The 23672-nt window shown below is 35.6% G+C and overlaps 1 protein-coding gene across 4 annotated transcripts in view; it reads left to right on the top strand.

The window, feature by feature from the left end:
- Nucleotides 1-23672, top strand: part of LOC143247975 (puratrophin-1-like) — a 216870-nt gene that overhangs the window by 75895 nt on the left and 117303 nt on the right. The window contains exon 1 of one of the 4 annotated variants that reach the window (XM_076496504.1): nt 22274-22355. The exons of the other annotated variants lie outside the window; for them this stretch is intronic. The gene's annotated coding sequence lies outside the window, so the exon portion shown is untranslated. Of the gene's footprint in view, nt 1-22273; nt 22356-23672 lie in introns of those variants that run through there. 4 annotated transcript variants of the gene reach the window in all.

Below are 23672 nucleotides of genomic sequence, written 5' to 3'. Positions count from 1 at the left end.
GGGGGACAGTCCGAGTTTCAATACCCGTGGTAGGCAGAGCACAGATGGCCTATTTTGTAGCTTTGTGCTTTATCATCAACACAAACCCATTGTATCTTCACTTTGTTTTGTGTTGCTGCGCTGTTCTTCATTTATTTGATGTTACGTATTATGATTTGAAATAGCCTGAAATTTTAATTTAGAAGTTAATTGAATGTCTAGATATATCAGCTTTATGATATTTGGCAACAAGTTCGATACTGTAAAGAATTTACTGCTATACATTTATATTAATATCTACGTTTGTTTCGGTTTGGTGTATGTAACGTATACGGTTATATGTGTATTTTGCAAGTCCCGCCTCTTCTCTAAATTTGTAGAAGGTTCTAGAGTGTAAGAATCAACAATATATGTTTTACAAAAACGCTAGCGCATCTTCGAATATTGTTGAACTTTCGAGAATCTCGCCTAATGAATATAAAAACGAGCCATCGCAAAAAGCCGAAAGAGAATAATAGAATATTTTGGTCGGAAACTATAATTATGACAAACGCTTATTAATCTGAAAACTGCAGATATTTGACCAGGAACATTTACAGATTTCGAACATTACAAACTTCAGTGAATTAACTTCGGAAGTTAATGTTTCTGCGAGGACGTTAGATGTTTGCGTCGGTAAAAACTTCGTGTGCGAAAAATAGAACTAGCTAGTATTCCCCTCGACTGAAGTGTATCTGAATATCCACATAAAATTAATTCGTTCGTCGTGGATTGGTCTGTCGATAAAATATTCAGTTCCAGGCCAGATTGAAGACTGTATATTGTTTGAGTTTGTAAACTTTTTGTGTATAAACAAGTAATTGTAATAACCGTTATTATAAATTGTATCGTTGTTTGATGTTGTTTTTTGTACATTAAAATATATCAATTTTGTTGGCAAATATTATAAATTTGATACATATCGACATTTAATTAACTTTTAAATTAAAATTAAAATTTCCAGTTATTTTAAATCGTAATACGTAATGTCCATAACATAATAAATCGAAAACTCCTCTGAGATAAATTATAATAGATAAAAATACACGATGTTTTCTTTCATAACACAAATATATTTTAATATACAAACAATAATACAATTTAAAATAACGGTTATTACAAATAATGATTTACTAGATACAAAGGGTTTTAACACTTATAACTAATATAAAGTATTCTTTCCAGTCTAGAATTTCCTTGGTATGTTATGAAGGGTTCGCGATGAGCGAATTAATTCCGAGTTAAGATAGATACAATTTACTAAGCAGGGAGCTGGGTTGTTCCATATTTTTCCTGGTCTTATGTCGTTTACAAGCTGGCTTTTCACCGCTGAAGTTACGCAATGTTTTCGTAAAATTATTGATGTCTGATGTGAATTCACTGAAGTTAAATGTTTTGTAACGTTCGAAATCTATAAACGTTTCTGGTCAAATATTCTGCAGTTTCCCAATTAATAAGTGTTTATTATAGCTGTAGCTTTCGAGGTCTATGGTATATTAACTGTAGCAAACCGACAATATAAAACTGTCTCCTCGGCGTGTTTTTTAAACGTTAAGGCGAGGTTCAAGAAATTTCAGTTGGTAGCAACGCACTAGTGCTTTCGTAAAACATTGTCGATTCTTACACTCTACATTCATTTACAAATTTAGAAAATAGGCGGGAATTTCGCAATACACAATTAACACTAAGTTACATGCATTTCTAAATATATACTTAACTAAAATAAGCATCGGTATTAAAATAAATATATACTAGTAAATCCGTTCCATTAGTTGTCCTTGTTGTTTTCATGACTTGTGACAAGGTGAGTGATTATGTTTGTGTTTGAATCGGCCATACTGTTTTTCTATATTGTTGTTGATTGTCAGTAGCAGTGGAATTTTTTTTAGATTTCTGTGTAACAGTTGGTTGTACTATTATGGATTGTTTTGTAGTTGTGCATTGCTTTCATATATATATATATATATATATATAATTTGTTTATGGTTTGCAGCCTTTATAATTCGTATGGTGTTCATCATTACACTTAGGTTTGTTGTTGTTGTGGGCATAAAAATAAAGAAACATGGGACTGAGTTTGTTCTTGAAATTTCCGCATGTCACCGAGTTAAACCGGTTTCAAGGAATACTACTGAGCTGGACCGGTTTCAGGGAATTCCTCCACTGAGATGGATGGATTTCAGGAAATTTTACCCTTCATCAGGACCTTACAAACACTATGCACATTCTTAAAAAAAGAAAAAATCATGCAGTAACCATACACATTCATATGAGCCTTGGGACAGCTACCCCACTGTTTCATTGTTCATATTTCCAAATATACGAGTATGCAAGTACGTGTTTTAGTTTGAGAGTTTATGGACTAACAAAACATAATGAAAATTGTTTTATAATCAATGCGCTGTGCTTAATAATACATGAAATAATTCGCACAGATACGTACATTTATTACTCAAAGATTTTATAATTACGTGTTTGAAGCATACGTAAGTATTCAAATTAAGGAACAGGATACACTTACACGTATTCAGTGTATTAAACAAACAGGAACTTAATTATCAAATTACTTAAGTTTATAATATCACATTTACTTTCAAAGACGCATAATTATCATATATTTCTGCATTATTCAAGCATCATTGATGAAAGTTTCACCTCGCCAACATGTTTCACATTCACAGGTCGTTAGCTGCACAAGTTCTGACTTTTATGTTTGTTTATAGCTAGTGGGTGATGAATTTTATTATTGTTGTTTGTTTTCCATGAGGTGCTGATATGATTCCACGTGACACGAACTATCACTAAGTTAGATGCATTACAGTTGAAATTTAATTTATCATGTAGATAGATCGTTTGAGCTTTCGAGGTCAGTAAGCATCGAAAATTATAGTACAGAAAATAAAAATACTGCATATGAAAATACAACACGGCGAGTATCAGTTAAACTTTATCTACAACATAGAAAATTACTTAAAACGAAGAATACTGAACATAGTCCCTGAGGGTCATACCAAATTAAACTATCTTCTCAGCACGTGCGTTGTCCTACAGGAAATACAGAATCACGTTTCACTGTATAAGTTGTACTCTGGAACGAATTTATCTTTCGTGATGACCAGAAACCCACTTAAAGTTAAAATCTATTCTCAAGAGGGCTGATATGAGTGTTAAAACTTTAATTAAAATAAAGTACAGAACAACATTTCGACCGTATTAGGTCACATTTCTCTGTGTCGACCTAGTGTTCAGGGAGCAAACCCTGTTACTGAAAATGTGACGGTCAAGCCATGTATTCTTTGATAAAGGGTGGCTCTGTCACTTCAAAATTAGGTATGACTAATGCGGATAGCTCTCGAGTAACTTTATGTGAAATTCAACAAAACAAATGTGTTTATCTGTAAGACACCGTCCGCCCGAAGAGGGTTTTGGGTTACACTGGAAGTCCTTGGGTCCAAGTTGGAAAAAAGTGTGAATTTCAGCTTAAGTTAGAAATACTTTTATTCAAAGTTCACCAAACTTTGTGTAATTGCACCATTCTCAAAATACACTTCTGTACAAACGACTAGGAACGTCACCTTGCGTAGTTAATGAAAAGTTGGTGAGTTAAAGTTATCAAATAGTTTGTGTATTTCTTTAAAACCTCAATGTAAGGACTTAAACCGTCTGTAAGATCATATGAAACTGATTGTAACAGATATCAGAGTGGCAGTGCTATTAATGTAGAGTTTATACTAACAAATGTGAGCAGAATTACATTTATATTAGAAATGTTTTGTGTAGTGTCGTATTTGTATCGAACCACAGAAATAACTTGTTTTCTCTACCATTGATCCCTAACTCATGTGATACGTCGATAAATGTTCTCACTATTTCATACCAGGTTTTATATATGTAGGATGAAGAAATTTGAAGTTATAAATAATAAATCGTATAATTATCTTTAACGCGAGTTTGCATTATATCGGTTAATTTGAACACCAAACCATGGCCATTTGTTTTTTGGAATTTCGCACAAAGCTACTCGAGGGCTATCTGTGCTAACCGTCCCTAATTTAGCAGTGTAAGACTAGAGGGAAGGCTGCTAGTCATCACCACCCACCGCCAACTCTTGGGCTACTCTTTTACCAACGAATAGTGTAACATTTATAACGCCCCCACGGCTGAAAGGGCAAGCATGTTTGGCGTGACCGGGATGCGAACCCACGACCCTCAGATTACGAGTCGCACGCCTTAACACGCTTGGCCATGCCGGGCCATCAGTTAGTTATTTGGAACACTAAACCATGTAGTATCAGTTAGTTATTTGGAACACTAAACCATGTAGTACCAGTTAGTTATTTGGAACACTAAACCATGTAGTATCAGTTAGTTATTTGGAACACTAAACCATATAGTATCAGTTAGTTATTTGGAACACTAAACCATATACTATCAGTTTGTAGTGTCGAATTTTTAATTTTCACGTTCCTTTGTATCAAAAATCTAGAATTGATTGTAAAATTATCATTAATAAAACTGTGCTGATCTTATTGACAGACTCCTTTATCTTTGTGAGAACTTTTATCACAAGGTTAATTAAACCAGTATCTACATAAAACAACTCTGAAACTGATAAACACATGTAGATAAAGTTTACCAGTGCTTTTGTTTCTCTGTTCATAAACACAAAACTGCACAATGAGTTATCTTTGGTGTGCTCCCTACAAGGCTTGAACCCCTGAATCTTAGCATTATAAGCCATTAAGTTTACTGCTGAGCCATCTGAAGCGTCGCTGATAATAAATTGAAAATATACCTGTGATATTTGTGATAAAACGGGATATTACAGACGCAAAATAGATACCCTGTACATAGTTTTAAATAAAGTAAGGCTGATAATAATTTAAATCAACTCATTCTTTGCTGGTCCAATATACTTCGAGGAAGTGCGTATAATAACATTTCATCGATTTCTTGCTGCCAAGGATTCTTTTCAAAACTCATTACTAGAACTGATTATAGTTTAAACGTTACATATAAAACTTTGTACACTGTAACCGAGCCAACTTGATGAGTTACAGGATTGAGTGAATAGCCTCATCGGCAACAACATAAAAGAAAAATGGTGCAGTTAAATACTATTATACTCTCTTCTTGTTGGGTAAGCAAATAATGATACGAGTTAGACTATTATCAGCACTATTTTTATCTTGTAGCACACACACGCACGTATTCCTACAGAATACTCTGTTCCGTTAACTTAGACATTTACATATTAAATCAGCTAACCACTGGAGATGTCCAGTTATAACGATAACGAATCCTTTTGTAAAAACGACCACTGTTGGAAGTAAATGGTTTATGGATATGTCACGTAAGAAGCTATTTTGTTACACTGGTGATTTAATGTCATTTATGAAAAGGGAATGATTTCACAAGATATTTAAAATTATTGCACTTTTAACTGTCTATATTAAAACTACTTTAGTAATTAAAATCTTAAATCTAATTATTTGGCTAAAAAGTGTTTCTATTTTAAATAGCAGGAGGTGGTAGTCGGTTAACAGTTTTGCCTTTGTAGGGTAATTATAAGCAGCCAGACCTACATGGACCTCAAAATCCAACGTCAACTAGTAGTACGTGTTAAGAAAACTCTACTTGTACTATAAATCTCACGGGGTAAAAAAACTGAACCTGTTTTATAATTAGGAATATGCTTTGGTTCAATTTCCTCTCACTGCTGTAGTCTAGTCGAAGCAGCCAAGAAGAAACAGTTTATTGGCCTACGAAAGAAGGATAAAAAGAACATAAATCGCTTTTATTAATAATTTTGTTTGGTGTTTTCTTCAGACTGGGTTATCTATCTACCTGTCCGTTTGTTATCGTCTATGGGTGGGTCAGGTTTGGAAACGAAGGGAGTGACTCCGATCTGATCAATGTAAACTTGTTTTTGTTTAGCAAGCCACATTGTGCCCCCTAGTGGCACAGTGGTATGTCTTCAGATTTACAACAACGTCAGAAACCTGGTTTCGATACCCGTTATGGGAAGAACACAGACTGTGTAGCTTTGTGCTTAATTTAAAAAAACAACAACTACCAAACGTCGCATTATGCTTAACAAGGAAAAACGTCCTTCCGTTGTATCAGATATCTGAGTAAAATCAGAAGAGTTGATAACTTTTGTGGCTGTTTATATGTTATTCATCCCCACAATCAAATAGCCCCTTTTACACTCGCACTTCTTCAAAATTTAACTCCGTAATTTCCACTACAGAAGCAACAGTGGAATTGTTTGTTTTACTTTCACCGAGGTGTTATAAGTTCATAGCTTTTAGACATATTCTAGGCAATTGATAAAAGTTTGTTTTTTCGAAGTCTATAATATTGAGTTATAATAAAAAGTCGGTTATTACTTGTATTTCGGCACCCGGAATCCTGCATCTGTAAATATGTATTAGTTCACATTTGTTCTTTATCTTTCTAAATCTAGCTTGGTATCTATATATTCATTTTACCGATTTATATAATAGCTATGGTATTTCATATGTACTAGCTGGATCTAATATTGGATTTATAATCATAGTTTAGTATATACTGTAAGGCTAATAATATTCTGTGTGTTTGTAGATACATAACGTATTTTCTCAGGATATTTATGGTTCCATGTATGTTGGTTTTTGTTTATAAATATTCTTTCGCGTACAATAAGAAATTGTGATTTCACGAAAAATGTTCATTTATTCATTTTTTTTAGAGAGAATCGCTGATTTAATTTTATCAGTCGGATGTTAACCGATGTACCGGTATATTCCAGGTGTACTACAAAAATGCTTCGCATTCTCGCTATAATTGGAAAGGAAAATAATTAGTATTTTAATGTCACTCGTTTTTTATGTGTTGACATCGTTTTCTGAATGTTAGATGAAAATTACTTAATTATTTTCGCTCGGTTGGTACTATGGATCCTTAATCATCCGAATTACTTCTTGCCACGTCTCTTCTGCGTATTAAACCTTTTACTGCTTTATAATTATGAGTTTTTGTGATGTTAATGCGTAGCGCTAAAACAATATTCTATAGCGAAAGCCAAGCGGGATATTAAGTTTGGTTTTGGTTTGTTTTGAATTTCGCGTAAAGCTACACGTTCCTAATTTTGCAGTGTAAGACTCTAGAGGGAAGACAGCTAGTCATCACCACCCACCTCCATCTCTTGGGCTATTTTTTTACCAACGAATAGTGAGATTGACCGTTACTTTATAATGCCTCCACGGCTGAAAGGGCGAGCGTATTTGGTGTGACGAGTATTCGAACCCGCAACCCTCGGATTACAAGTCGAGTGCCTTAAGCACCTGGCCATGCCGGGCCCATTAAGTTTGGTAAATGTGAACTTTGTCTTAACATTGTTTACACAAAACATGAATTAATATTGTAATTGAATAACTAATAGTTAGGATACTTATATTTACCAAAACTAAAAACCGATTAATGCCGGAAAATAAAAATGGCTGAATAATTAAACTCCCCTCCGAGGACCTGTGTACTATATAATTATTGACCGTAATAAATTTAACTTACGAATAAACAATTTTACATAAACAACATTAAAAGTAAAAATAATGAGTAATATAATGTTAACTTTGTGTTGGTGAGAAGGAGAATGAAGTTAATGTTCAAGTTTGAAACATTACTGATAACAGTGAAATGTATATTGTTTTAGTACCCTATTTAATACTATGTAACAGTACACTGTCTTGGGAAATTAAACAATATATTAATTTAACAATACTCTATGATGAGCAGTGTAATATGTTAAATGATACGTTAGTGTAGCAGTACTGTGATGAACAATTCAACATACCCTATTGTCATTATTGTAACAATCCCCTATTTGAAGCAGTGTAGTATCACAAATCAAATAGTGCATTTTACAGTAGGGACTATGGTAAGAAGTACGTTACCGAGACGGCCTGTGGTATGTATCAAAATACGTATGTTTGCGACAGTTAAAAAGTTGACGGAGAATCTCAAGCCATTGTGGTCAAATCACAAAATGAAATTCAATGTGTGCGTAATTTTCTCGAAACATTAAATTAAACGTTCTTTTTCCAGCGTTTTTAAAACTAGATTTCTTTAGTATGGTTCATAATCTCTGTGTTCGATTTTATTACATGATGGACTAGTTTTGTCGTTTTTACTATACAATACGTTAAATTAATTTGTATAAACAAACTGCGTGCAAGCATTTATTTTTTGTACATTTCATATCAAATAGCAAACCTTCCCAAGAAAGTTAGTTATATAATGAGGTAGCACTCCAATATACACACTGCAGGTTAGTACCAGCGTTCCTTGTATCGGTAAAAAATAGTAAGTGTGTAATAAATGTAATATTTGTATAGCGCTGTTTGCAAACTTTTTTTATTTCTTCGTCTTGGGTTATCATTTATCTTGTACTAACTGGCTAAATCTTGTTATCTAACGTACATTTAATTTATAACAACTAGACTGATTACAGGGGGTTCGAAACTTCGGAAGGTCTGTCAATATACTTACCCTGTGTGTTTCTGCACGTGGGTACACACTTCATTGTCGTCTGGTTAACAGAAAAAAAAATCACCACCCACCGCCAACTCTTGGGCTACTCTTTTACCAACGAATAGTGAGATTGACCGTCACATTATAACGTCCCCACGGCTGAAAGGGCCAAGCATGTTTGGTGCTACGGGGATTCGAAACCGCCACCGTCAGGGCCGAAAAGGTACTGTAGCAGACAGATATACAAAAGGCATGTTTTCCAATTTCGTGACATCCCTATTATAATGTCATAAAGTACTGAATACATTAAATACTATTTTACATTTACTGAAGAATGCCTGTAATTTCAACTGAGCCACGGATGAACTCTGACATTATAAAGTTAAAAGTTGTGTATTTACTGGCAGCTAAGTGTTCGTTGTACAGACTCATTTATATTTCTTGTGTATTTTGTTTATTAATATACTAATCGTACACTGTGGTGTTGTGTTTTTGTTTGTGTATCGTTATATCATATAAATGTTAATATACTGTAAATGTATGTTTGTATGCACATGATATGTAATATACAAACAGCTGAGTCGTGATACTTATTATTTTTTCTCTAAATTTAATTTAATCTAGTTGATAAAAGTTTATTATATTAGGTTGCATTTTAATATAAAATATACCACTAACCGGAAAACAGGTACGGTAGTTTTCATGACCTTCGATTTAATTTTTCTTATTCTATTATATTTACGCTTTGCTTTCTTGTAAGAATTATCTGTTAGATCTATAAAACCTGGTCTGTTTTGAAAAAAAATATATACGCAGTCAGACAAACAAAATCACTTCTATGTAACTAATAACTACACGTAGAATAAACAATAAAGTATCGTAATTATATTTGCAATGATGAACAGAGTATGAAACAGTTACGAACGTTCAGTGTGTGACACGGTTTCTACTGGTTGAAACAAAATGCTCGCAAAAACGTAAAATAAAACACGTACTAAAGAAAAACGTAGCTGAAAGGTGTTTATAGCAGTCTGTGAACCGAACCGAAACTAAATTATTGCAAAGTAAAATAAATGCGGAGTTGTAATGAAGGCAAACTTTGCTGAATATGCAGAAATGTCTGAATGCGTCTTCACAAAGTGATAAACATATGATTTTGAACGAATTACATATGTGTATTTTAGAATGTAAATAAGTCGAGAAGGCATATATGAATTGTATTTAGTGTGATGGGAAATTACATCTTAGTTAAGTGTTGTTTGTGGAAAATACTACATGAATAAAAAAGAAAATAAAGTTTAAGTCGTAACCAATCGCCATGTGATGACAACATTGTGCCATCGTGTAGAATACTCGTGGAATTAAAAGGTTTGACTGAGCAAACAATTGGTAAGGTAAATGTAAAAAATTAGTGTGCAATCCGGATTCTTCAGACAAAAACCTTTGTAACGATATGGGATTTGTGGCATTTGATCGAGAAATTTGCAAGATATGTTCTGAACCAATAAACATACGCGTATTACTTATATAAATAAGATATGTATTTGCAAATAAAGGTGAAAGAAAGAATGATTCGTTTGGCCAGCTTCTCTCCAAAAACATGAAGTGTGACAGGGTATAGTTTAATATAATGAACTTCTTTGATCATTAACCAACAGACCTAACACTTTTGATTAAAATCAGTTAAGCTAAAGATTATTTCTCTTACATTTATCTTAATTTGTCCACTTCGAATTCAAGTTCAGTGATATATATATATATATATATATATATAGCATATCTGATTCTGCTTTTTTTCACGAGCCGTTCATTGCCTAAGCGATCTTTCGTTCAATACCACGACTCGTCATTTGATCTTGAGGAGGAGACACTAAAGTATTTTCTGTAAACGTTATTTATAAATGCAGCATACAATGCTTTAAAAATTACAGTTTAAACACCGCAACCTTGACAATTGACCACCAACATGTTCATAAAAAAAATACAAAAACAGTAACTGTACCCTCAACATCACCCCCAGGTGGCTCAGCGGTATGTCTGCAAACTTACAGCGCTAAAAATCTGGTTTCGATACCCGTGATGGGCAGAGCACAGATAGCCCATTGTGTAGCTTTGTGCTTAATTCAAAACAACAACAACAACAACCCTCAACATCTGAAAAAGAAAAGGAACAATGTAAATCGTTAGCCTGAAGATGACCTAAGAAGATCGAAACGTTGTTTTATACTTTATTTTAATTAAAGTTTTAATACCAATACCAGCCATCTTGAGAATACATTTTTATTTCAGGCGGGTTTCTCGTCATCACGAATGGCGAACCTTTCAAACAAACAAGATTGTAGAGACCATTAAAAACTGATTGTACATTTTTATTTTTTATATGGTTTTATTTATGAACTGACCGCTCTGATAAATCAATGTGTATTCCGACTTAACAGTAAATAAATGTGCTAATACTGTAATGGTTTAAATACATTGAAGTATTTTTCTTGCTGTCAGAGAAACTCCTCCCTGAACGATAACAGTGATTGATGTGTTATCTTGCAAGTGTAGCAGTTGGAATTACGTTGTATTTTATTATTAAAGGAATCTTAGTTGTGTAATGCATCTTCGATTTGATGTAGTTCGTGACTTCCGGGTAATAACGATTTTTTAAAGGGATTAATAATGTCATGGCCGTCCAGTATCCGTCAGTTGAAAACGTCATGGGCCACTTGGTAAGGTGCCATTAATGTTCTTCGTGAAGTTATACGGGCTATTTTCTGTTAATAAATGTAACACAATATAAATCTAAAGCTCATTGTAAATATTCCAGTAAAAAAGAATGACTCGTATGTAGTCATGATAAAAAAACAAAAAACAATCTTTGTAACAAAGTAAATGGCTCGACATGGCCGGGTGATTAAGGCACTCGACTCATAATTGGAGGGTCGCAGGTTCGAATTCCCGTCACACCAAACATGCTCGCCCATTCAGCCGTATGTGTGTTATAATGTAACTGTCAATCCAACTATTTGTTGGTAAAAGAATAGCCAAAGAGTTGGCGATGGGTGGTGACCACTAAGTACCTTCCCTCTAGTCTTACACTGCTAAATTAAGAACGGCTAGCGCAGATAGCCCTCGTGTAGTTTTGCGCGAAATTCAAACAAACAAAGTAAACTTGATAATAATTCGGTAGTCATAGCAACAAAAACGTATTCATAGTAATAAAGAATTTTTCTTACATTATGTTTAATGTCCGTACCCGTACTTGACTTTCTGTGAAAACGTATATTACTGGATATAATAAACATTAAGAAGTTCTTTTTTAGAAAATCTACGAAAAAAACACAAAGTCCCTGAAGTTCTAAACAATATTTTCTAGCAAGTTCCATTTAGTACTGTTATCTGAAGAATCATTATTTGTGTTATTGTTTACAACAATCGGCCTGGCATGGCCAAGCGCGTAAGGCGTGCGACTCGTAATCCGAGGGTCGCGGGTTCGCGCCTGCGTCGCGCTAAACATGCTCGCCCTCCCAGCCGTGGGGGCGTATAATGTGACGGTCAATCCCACTATTCGTTGGTAAAAGAGTAACCCAAGAGTTGGCGGTGGGTGGTGATGACTAGCTGCCTTCCCTCTAGTCTTACACTGCTAAATTAGGGACGGCTAACACAGTAGCTTTGTGCGAAATTCCAAAAAACAAACAAACAAAACAAACTTGTTTACAACAATATTTTTTCATTTTTTATTGTGTACTTCTGTCTAAAGTCAGTTAGCCATAAAACATTATTGTAAAATTTAATATTTCTTCTGAACTGTGCTAGGCGAAACGGCATAAGCAAGGCGAAAGTTGAAACGTTGATAGAAGTAATGAAAATAGTCTAATACCTAAACTCAATTGTTTGTTTACTTATCTTAAATAAACTGCTCAAAAAAGTAAAAGAACAAGTACGTTTTCTAATATAATTTATCTCGGTGTTCCAAATGTGATAATATTTTTATTTTTTTAGATAATTTGCCTCATTTCAGTTCCATCTGTATCCATTTTTTTAATGTGTGATGAACGGTAAAACATGGACAAATAAAATTTTAAAAAATGACCAATATCACCAAAATTGATATCCCATATGAAACAGTACTTTAAACAGTTTACGTGCGTTTATTCAAGAAATATTTGAAACACTTCGAATCAGTCTATCGATGTTATCTTGGAGTATGGCAGCCCATTCGTCTACCAGAGCTTGACGGAGTTCCTTTATATTCTGAGGTGGGTGCTGGCGTTCACTAACACGCCTCGACAACATATCCCAACAATGTTCAATTGGATTTAAGTCTGGAGATCTGGCGGGTCATTCAAAAGTCTCTATTCCTTCCTCGTCAAGGAAATTCATATACAGTCTGGCGACGTGGGCTCGCGCGTTAACCTGCATGAGAATAAACCCATCGCCGACAGCACAAGCAAAAGGCCTCACAATGGGTTCCAAAATTTCGTCTTTATATCGTCGTGCGTTCAGAGCACCCCTGTCGAGTATGAGTAAGTCCGTGCGGCCACCCAAGCATATGTCTGTCCAGACCATTACAGAACCTCCTCCATAAGTGCAGACTTGCACAATGTTACAGGCGGAAAATCACTCTCCCCGGCGTCTCCACACTCTTGCATGTTCATCATTACGAAACACAGTGAACCTGTTCTTGTCTGTCCACAGCACGGTGGCCCATTGACGAAGTTCCTAGTCCAGGTGCTGACGAGCAAACTCCAACCTGGCTGCACGGTGTCGCGCTGTCAGAATAATGCCTCTTGCAAGCCGTCTGGCTCTAAGGCGTCCTTCGTACACACGATTGCGAACTGTTTGGGTCGACACACGGGTTCCAGTGGAATGCCGAAGGTCATTTTACAGTGACCGAGCCGTAACTGACCTGTCCCGCAGAGCGGTAGACAGGATGTAGCGGTACTCTCTGGCTGTTATGCAGCGATGGCGGCCTTGACCTGGTCTCCTGCCTTAAGAGTTCGTCTGCTGGTAGCATTGCCAAAGTCGATTGATGATGCTTGGTGACACACCGACGCGCTGTGCCACCCTTCTTTGGGTCTGGCCACTCTCCAGCATCTGGACTGCTCTGGCCACCTTGTTCTCTGTCAGATGGCACCTGACTGCTTGTGTGTACACAGGTACACACTGAGAAAACAAGCCGCAAAAGATCCATGTTGGGTTTGTTTTGAGAATTAATAAGGAATGCATAGTTTCAGGGAACATCCTTATATAAGGTACCTTGAATTGTATTCTCCTTGAGTGAGGTGAGTATCGTTTGAGTTGCTTCAAACTTCACTCGCAATCTTAAAAAATATACTTGTAGACGAACGGATATCTTTTTCATACATAAATTTTGTTATGACAAAAATATACTGAAATTATGTACTTATTTCTTTAATTTTTTGAGCAATATATTTTCCCCTAATTTTCTCCCAATGCTTTATAGAAGCATGTTGTAAGAACAGATGATTTTACCGCTCGAAAAATTGTTTCATTACCACTGAGTTGTCAGTAAATGCTAAAATGTGCTATACTCTTTGTACAATTTAGTTTGTTTCTATGTGAAAGGAAGTTAGTTATCGGATACTCAATTTTCAATAGCTTAAGTCTAAGTACTTGTAACTTTGGGAAGGTTAGTGCTAGAAACAGAGGCGCAGACACGTGGTGCTCATGCCCTGATTCCATTTCACAGTGCCTCGAATCTTCAAGCGTTATACTGAAAAATCAGAACAGAAAACCATGATCGGTATTATACTTAAACGCCCAAAATTCCCGCGCAGATGGACCCGAGTCCTGATTCTTTTAAGCATCTAGCGACGCCTGTACCCTAGAGTGGTAGTTTTCATTTTGAAGAATGCAGTAATAGCATTAAAATACAGTAGCAAGCAAATATATATGTAAAAACGGCTCGTTTGGATTGAGAAAATATTTTACGTAGAGGAGCGAAAAAGGTCAAAACGTTGTTCGTTTCATTTTTTAATATAAAATTGTTATCATATTAATGTATATTCTCCACCGTAAAAAAATTAAAAAATGATCTTTTGAAAAAACTCTACCCTTGTTTTAAACCAATATTACGCGTTATTTATATTATTTCGCTACTTGAACATTAACTGTGGTTATAAATACTTGTTTCAAGTTGTATTTATGCTAGCCGTGATTTTCTCGTGTCAGGTCATTCTGCTTTCTACTACACACCATACTGGATGAACTAGGTAATCGTTCGTTTATATGTGATAAACTATTATTTATGTTGAACATCTGTATTATTTATTTTGATCAAAACACTCGCCGCCTTTACCAAGATAATTAATAGAAATCGGTATTCAGAATAACAGCTGTGTTTGGTATTACAAGCTGTATGTTTCTATTCTTTGTTTGAAATACAATAACTTGTTACTGTTAAAGTGTTCCCACAACTTACCTATTCATGAATAAACAATATCTTGTCCGCTTTCTAAATTGACAGAGACATCAGTATAAGATTCAACGCTGGCTTACTTCAAACTGACAAAGGTTACTATGATTACAACTATGTATGATTCAGTTATAAATGGCAACATGTTGAAGTTAATGCGCACCACAAGCGCTGCAGACCGTCATTCTGTGGCAGATGATGTTTTATTTCAAACTAGTAGAATTGTGAAAGCTGTATTGTGAGACCCAGTGGATACAGGGTTGGGCAAAACCACCTGACATTTTCTCAGCTCTAAGTTTTGGTAATGCTAAGAGGGGAAAAAAATAGTTTTTTTCTTCAAAGGAAGGTTCTAAAATTGACAAGCTAAAACATTCTGACATATTTCCGAAGTATTGCATGACTAGAAATGAACAGTTGTGCCCTCATAGACTCGAACGCCTAAAGTAATAAGTGTATCCCGAGGAACAGTGTCAAAACTAATGATAGCATTGGCATCGAAGAATAAGATTACGTAAGTCAAACATGACTGAAGCCGAAAGAACAGCCTGACAGATCGTGACAGACGAGCACTTAAAACCAAAGACCACTTGTGTCAAAACTGTGCTCAGAACTTTACAATAGCTTATAGAAACAACCTCTGCCAAAACAACTAGATGGGAGCTCGACAAGATGGGTTACTGTGTAGATATGTCATTCATAAATCTCTAATAACACCAGAATATGCAAGGGCTCAACTAAAATTATGTCAGATACATAAAACTTGAATTGAAAAGCTATAGAAGAGTGTGGCTTTTCTCATCAGATGAGTGTGTTTATATGAAACCACAGGAAATTTACTTTCCTGGAGGTTCTATGCCATCAGTTAAATATGACGTAGGGTATGTGATGGTATGAGCAGCTTTTAGATTTGACGTCTATGATTTTGCTAAAGAGCAAAGTGACAGTAAATTACTACTTAAACGGTATTGTAGACCACATTCGCCCTATGAATAACACTATGTTAAGAAACAGAGCTTATTTGTTTTAGGAATGTGTTGCACCATTTCATATATTTATTCAACCATTAAAGCTTGGTTTGTTCAAAAAATAGGAGATGTCGTTTAGAACTTGGTCTTCACAGTCATCCGAGTTAAATTTTATCGAGACTCTGTGGTTAGTTCTTAAAACCAGTTTTTGAAGCATATCTCCACAACCATCACCATTTATTAGAAGAGGATTTGATGGACAAAACGTAATATATATATTTGTCTGGTGCACAACACTTTGTTTTATGAATTCTACGTCGTGTTAATGCTACATTTTCTGCTCGGACAAAACCCACATTAATAAATGAAATATAGAAATAAACGTGTTTCTATTATAGTGTCTAACCTCTCTACGAGTATTATTGTAAGGTGAATTATGTAGTCTTGAGACAATATAATATTAAATTTATTCTTCAAAAGGTGATATCGAAAGGATGAAACGTATTTTGACAAATTGTTTGGTAACATTAGGACGTGTAATGTTAAATCAACTTAATCAACGTTTATTTGTAAATCACCAAAGATCGTAACCAGCAATTAAGTGATTAAAAAGTAATGAGTTTTTGCTTTTATTTATTTTAAGTTATCAAAATAAAGTTGGATTTAAAAACGAAGACGGAAATGAGATGAAGTAGATTTAAACGAGTTTGGAGGGGCTTCTGTACCTCATCATGGCTGAATTAAACTTAGCCCATGTTTTATGACTGGCATCTTTTCTCACTCGATTTTCATGCTCAAATCTCATTAAGTATCTTCTCTTCGTTAACGAGGTCTCCATAACTTATGTTTATAGGTATTTTATATATTCATCACGTGTTTTTGTGTGATTTATACACAACTGAATTTGAATGTTAAAGGTACAAGCGGCAATGTCATATATTTAGTATATTACAAGGGAGCAATGAACAGTTGATCGTTACTTAACTGGAAGGGTAATGGTGAACTGCTGAAGATTCAGTGAACATTATTTTACCCTTGAAATTTTTTAAGGTGCATATGATGATCTAAGCCTAACCATAGACTGTTACAAGCATTATACAAGTTTCATACATCATCTGAGTTGCGCTGCAATCCCAAGAAAAACTAAAAAAAATGATGATGATGATGACAGTTGCTTTTTCTTTTCATTATCGGGATTTTGGTCATTCAATACCAGGGAGGGTCAGGTTTACATGGACTTCTTTCTCCTCTCTGTATTGTAGTGTTGGTGAATGTTTATGATGATACAACACGAGGATCGGAGTAAACCACATTTGTTTTGACTCCCTCCATGGCAAATATCTACGTAGGTATCCTCATTAACATTCTTGTGTTGCATATTATATCGCTAATGTCCTGTATTGGAAAGTCTTAAACGAACAGTTCGGTATATATACAACACATTTCACTAGTTATCTAACACAAGAACATTTTACATATAAAATCATTTTTTAAATGTTATCATATTAGTTCAAAACTTGTGTATTTTGTATAGTCTAGTAGTAGATGGCCTTATTAGATATCTACTTTTAAAATGTATATTAACAGAAGATAGGTACTTAAGCCTACTTCCATCATGTATGTAGTAGCGATCAAGTTTACACAGCAGGTTGTTTTTTTGTTGTTTTTTTTTGCCAGTTTACTGAAAGAGAATTGTGCAACAGTATCTGTTATGGTTTGTATATTTGCGTATAATTCTAGACGATGTGTTACAGGGACTTTGTATGTTGCAGTAATTATTGAGTTTTGTATTGACTGTGGTTTATCTATGTGTTTGGGTGCTATGTTTAACCGTACTAGGCATGTATATTCAATGATAGGTCGTATATATGTTTTGTAGATTATTATTATATTATCTGGTGGAGTTTCTTGATTTTTCCCCGTTTATACTTCTTGCACAATTTATACGTTTTCAAACTTTTGTTAATATACTCTTCAAAAAAAAAGAAACGCAAAAGGCAAAATTTGAGACATATTGTTAACAAGTTTATTCCGGGTAGTTCTGTATGACATGTGTGAAACTTTGCACATTCACTGCTGGACATCCAAAGTCTGCAAAGGCGAAGTCCACGCTCACTAGGTGAAGTTTAACGTCACTCAACGTTAATAACGAGTATGTCCCCCGTGAGCATCAATAACTGCTTGGCATCTCCTGCCTATGAAAGCGATGAGATGACGAATCACATCGTGTGGAATGGCTGTCCACTCAGCCTGCAAAGCTGCTGCAAGCTGAGGTAGAGTCTGCGGTTGAGGTTGTCGCCGTCGCAGACGTCGGTCCAACTCGTCCCAAAGATGTTCGATGGGGTTTAAATCTGGTGATCTGGAGGGCTAGGGAAGAACGTTGATGTTGTGGTGTCTCAAGAAGACAGTGGCGAGTCGGGCTGTGTGAGGACGGGCGTTGTCATGTTGAAAAACGTCGTTGACGTTCACCATGATGGGTTGCACATGGGGCCTAAGAATCTCGTCGACGGTTGCGTACGGTCTGATCGGAAATCCTACGCAGCCCTGGTATGGTTGAGGCAGTAGACGTCGCAGTGGTGGTCCTATCCTGAAGGTAACGTAACCGGATGTAGCGATCTTGTGCGAGCGTGGTCACACGAGGTCTGCCAGATCGTGGACGGTCACCAGTTGATCCATGTTGTTGGTGACGATTTCATAGCCTTGTGATGGTGCTTGGGTGGACATTCACAGCTCTGGCAACATCTGATCGAGATTCGCCTGCTTCCAACCGACCAATGGCGTTGTTGCGTTGTGCTTCAGTCAGTCTTGGCGTAACTGTATTGCGTGTCGGTGACTTAACACTGAGCTATGGAAACCGAGAACCCGTCACTTTTATAGGGATTTTGCACATGTTGCACGTGCAGAACATGCAGATCTCTCAAACAAATTTATTGGACACGAATGCGTTTTGGCAAAAAATCCGATGTTTACCTCCGTTTTCAAAGTGCACAACTTTTGTTGTTATTTTGGTCTGACAATCAGTGCCTTAACACGTGTTACATCACATATTCTGAGCTTGTAACGTTATTACATATATTTCTCTTTAAAATAACAAAAATATCCCTTTTGCGTTTCTTTTTTTGAAGAGTATATATTACTTGTATGTTTCATTTACGTTAACTTCATGTCGAAGGTTAAACCTAGGAATTTTGCTGAAGTTCTGGTCTGGAGAAGTGTTCCAGTCATGCATAATTTCGAAGAGTCTTTTTTTTTTATGTCTTGTTTGTCTTGTGAATGTTACTAATTGATTTTTGTAAGGTATATTTTTATACGATATATATATATATATAATTTCTGGCAGTATTCTTTCATATTATTTTAAAATGGTTGTAGATTTGTCGCTGCTATGGATGGGGTGCAGGCACTTTTTCAGACCTCAACATCATCCGCGAATTGTATGCATACTCAGAGTTTGGGTGTTTTAAGGGCATATTGCTGGAATACATGATGAATAGAATAGAGATGACAGTTGTAGTAAAATTATCGTTTGGTTTGAATTTCGCGCCTACCCGACGCCTATCGGTGCCAGCTAGCCCTAATTTAGCAATGAAGGGGAGGTAACTAAACATCGCTTGTTTGCAATTTGAATGCGATTTTTTTCTGATAGATTGTTTAAGCAGAGTATTCATGATGAAATTTTCTAGAATGGACGGCAACTACCCGTTATAAAGACACAAGTATAGAGGATGACATTTCGACCTAAAGACGAAAGGCGGAAGACTTTCGAAACGTCGTCCTCTACACTTGTGTCTCCATAACAGGCAGTTGCCGTCCATTCTACAAAGTTTCATCAATAATGTGATTTACTGTCACATAATAACGCCTCCACGATTGAAAGGGCAAGCATTTTTGGTGGTGAAAGTAAGGAGACAAATAATATAAACCTGCTCTGTTGTTATTATCATCTTGATAACACTTGTATAGGAATGACAGTGTTTCCTTAAGTAGTCACGATGCTATTGAATGGGAACTATTGACACTATTTCTATAAACTTGTCAGGAAATGAATTATTTTGTACTATTAATAGAGTTTACGTAAACAGTGGACAGATAAGTCAGCGTATACGATCAAAGGATGTTAGCGCTGTGGACCATGTGAGTTACTTTGTACATAAACAGTTAAAAACGATAAATGTGCTAATACTGTGTTACCATTTGTGTACCACCCGACATAGCCAAGTGGTTCGGGTGCTGGACTCACAGTTTGAAAGACTTTGAAGGTCGTAAGTTCGAATTCCAGTCCCACCAAACATGCTCACCCTTTCAGCCATAAAGGCGTTATGTTTTGGTCAATCCCACTATTCGTTGTTAAGCGAGTAGCCCAAAAGATGGCGGTAGGTGGTGATGACTATCAGCCTTCTCTCTAGTTTTTCACTGCTATATTGGGGATGGCTAGCGCAAATATCTCTCGTATAGACGCGAAATTCGAAACAAACAAACCAGTTATGCATGTAAACAGTCAGGAAATCATACAATAATCCAGGAAAATTTTCTAATTAATCTAAGTATTTGCTTTCAACCAACCTAACTCATTTATCATTGGTTTAGTTTAGGTCTATATGGCTTCACAAAGTGTTACAGTTTTGCTTCAAATTAGGTTTTCAATTGCGTTTTGTGAAGTTTCAAGTCTCCATTTTTTCTTCCCAGCTAGTCTCGAAACGTTTTGAGTTCATTTAAAACTATTATATAACGCCAAATATACAGCGTAACAGGAAAATGTTGTTGATTTAACATCTTTTAACGCACAAATGTTCAACACATACAGTAATCTTATGGTGCGATCTGCAATTTGTCTCAAAGACAGAATTATTTTATCGTTTTTGGGTAAATGACGTAGCTGCGTTTATTCTTATTTGTTTATTAATACAACTTACAGAGAACGTTGTGTCAGAAATTTTGTTATTGCACAGTTTGTAATAGTATGATTTCCTACACATTCCCAGCTAATTTAAATTATGCTAACAAGTATACACAAGTCTTCAGTCCACAGTCGCTCAGCAGAAAGTCTGCGTGCTTACAACGTTCAATACCAGTAGTGGGCACAGCTCAGATAGCCCATTACGTAGCTTTGTGCTTAATAACAAACAAACGATACGTACATAATCTGACATTTGTTTATGGAGACAACTTCAAGAAATTTTTTTACTTCTGTGCTCAAACAAGAGAGAATCTTCAATAGTCTCGTCACTTGAAATTCTTTTAGGCAGGATTAGAGAAAATTTATCTATTATAATTTTTACTTTTTGCTAGTTATATTTTTGTCCGCCAGTAATATCAAGCGTGGGGCTCGCGTGTATGCGATTCGATTTTATAAGTGATCAGGATCTCTACCAGACTACCCTCAAACTGGAATTCTCTTAGGCAGGATTAGATTAAATTGATCTATGAGGCCTTGAACATGGTCAGATACTCGAAAGTTTTGACGTCCTAAGTCCAAAACTGTAATTAGATCTCATATTGTTGAAGAGATGAAAGAGTTATAAGCTAACAATTTATAAAAATTCAGAGCCATTGGATGAACCGCTATAGCGCGCCTAAAAATCTTCCACTGAAATTGTATAACATATACAGCTATGGGATTAAAAAAAAAATGAAAACTATTCTTTTTTGCGTGTTTTGATGAGTTGAAACATATAGTTTAAATTTCGTATATTGACAAATTTTCTTAACAAGATAATATTATACGAAAGTATTGGAAGCTAATACTGGATTTCTTCACATGAGTCTGTGTGGTGGAAGTTGAAACAAAAGTTGTCTCTATTATGGAATGTCCGTATAGAAATGAAACTCCGTTCTGATGAGGGTAGACAGTTTTTTATCAATTCCGCTAGTTATATAATAATACCCATCTTTTCACGCTTTCATAAAGAACAAGTATTATAGATTGTGAATTCAATTTGTGTAATTAACACTTCATCAGGGCCCGGCATGGCCAAGTGTGTTAAGACGTTCGACTCGTAATCCTAGAGTCGCGGGTTCGAATCCCGGTCGCACCAAACATGCTCGCCCTTTCAGCCGTGAGGGCGTTATAATGTGACGGTCAATCCCACTATTCGTTAGTAAAAGAGTAGCCCAAGAGTTGGCGGTGGGTGGTGATGACTAGCTGCCTTTCCTTTACACTGCTAAATTAGGGACGGCTAACGCAGATAGCCCTCGAGTAGCTTTGCACGAAATTCAAAACAAACAAACAAACAAACACTTCATCAAGCTGTACAAGCCCCTCCTACAATTAACGTAATGAAACATACTGTTACACATTGAAATATGAATAAAAGTTTTCGAATGCGCTCGGCAGATACGATATATGTGTTTATCAGGTGCCAATCAACTGTTCCTTTTTCGGTCTTAGGAAAACAGAAGCAGTGAAAGAACTGGTTCCCGCGTTTTGTCAAGTAGGTCACTCTATGTTTGTTTTTTTATATTGCTTTATACCAAATCTAATGATTTAAACCTCCCAAGCCAGTTTAGTGATTATTATTTTTCAAAACCTTTCCTTGGTGTATGGTTATGTGTTACTTAATTGTAATACCGGTGCACTGTTTAGTGGAAGTTGTCATACAAGGAGCTCATTTCTATTTCTCACTGTCCCGATTTTCACACGGAAGTTTTACTCTAAGTTACCTATACAGGTCATTAAATCCTTTCACTACCTGGACTAACAGTTGCAGGAACTGCTATATTTATCTCTATTAGTTAGACTTATAGACAGTAGAGAAATAGAAACATTATTGTAACGTAGAATTCCGATAATGAATTATAACTAACTCGTGTGTTTTTAATATTCTTACTAGTTGTGATACTTAGGTTTATTTTGACATTTTCTTTCTCTTTGTTCATGCTCTCCACCCTCTTTTGGTAATTCAGTAGTTAGTCTGAGGATTCATAACGCTAAACATCGGAGTACGATACCCACGGTGGGCAGAATACAGATAGCCAGTTAAATAACTGGCTCTGAGGATTCATAACGCTAAACATCGGAGTACGATACCCACGGTGGGCAGAATACAGATAAATAACTGGAAATAAATCTCCTCCTCACCACACTGTCTTTATATGGTTTGAAAAGTTTATTAGAGCCAGATAACCGATCTGTTGTGCAGGTAAACAGATAATACTTTATGGTGTATTACGATAATTTACACACTTGTTAAGTATGGATTGTTACCACTTTTTTATAGTTAAAACATTTTTAACAGCCTGAACAATGCGTTCAACATTACTGTCAGACTGTGGACGTAATTAGCTTCTTGTGATGTTTCTAAATTCTCAATGTTGAGAAAAACTTCAAATTGTTTCAAGGTATATAATGACCCATTGTCACTAAGTGCAGCATTAGGAATACTTATTAAACTTAGCTATCTAATGAACTGTGGTAGCACTGAAATGATTATAATGCTAGTAATTCTAGTATCAGGAAGCAGTTTGAATTTTTAAAAGAGTGAGAAATTATAGTCTACAAGAAAGGATGTTGCTTGTTAATCAATTGAAATAATTCTGTATTCAGTTTTCGGTAAGACGTCTCGGGAATTCTTATGGAAATGAAGCATCATTATTGTTACTATACTTTGAGCAACCTGGACGATTTTAGATATGTTTTCTATATGGGAAGGTATATTTGGTTAAAATACAAACTCACGAACTCTATTTTTACATTTTTGAATACTTTAGTAACTTCTACGTATTCTACGCAACATGGCTGTTCTACAATT

This window comes from Tachypleus tridentatus, chromosome 1 (assembly GCF_004210375.1).
Source record: "Tachypleus tridentatus isolate NWPU-2018 chromosome 1, ASM421037v1, whole genome shotgun sequence".
NCBI classification, from domain to species: Eukaryota; Metazoa; Arthropoda; class Merostomata; order Xiphosura; family Limulidae; genus Tachypleus; species Tachypleus tridentatus.
Note: the sequence above shows the minus strand (reverse complement) of the source record. Positions and strands in the feature narration are given on the sequence as shown.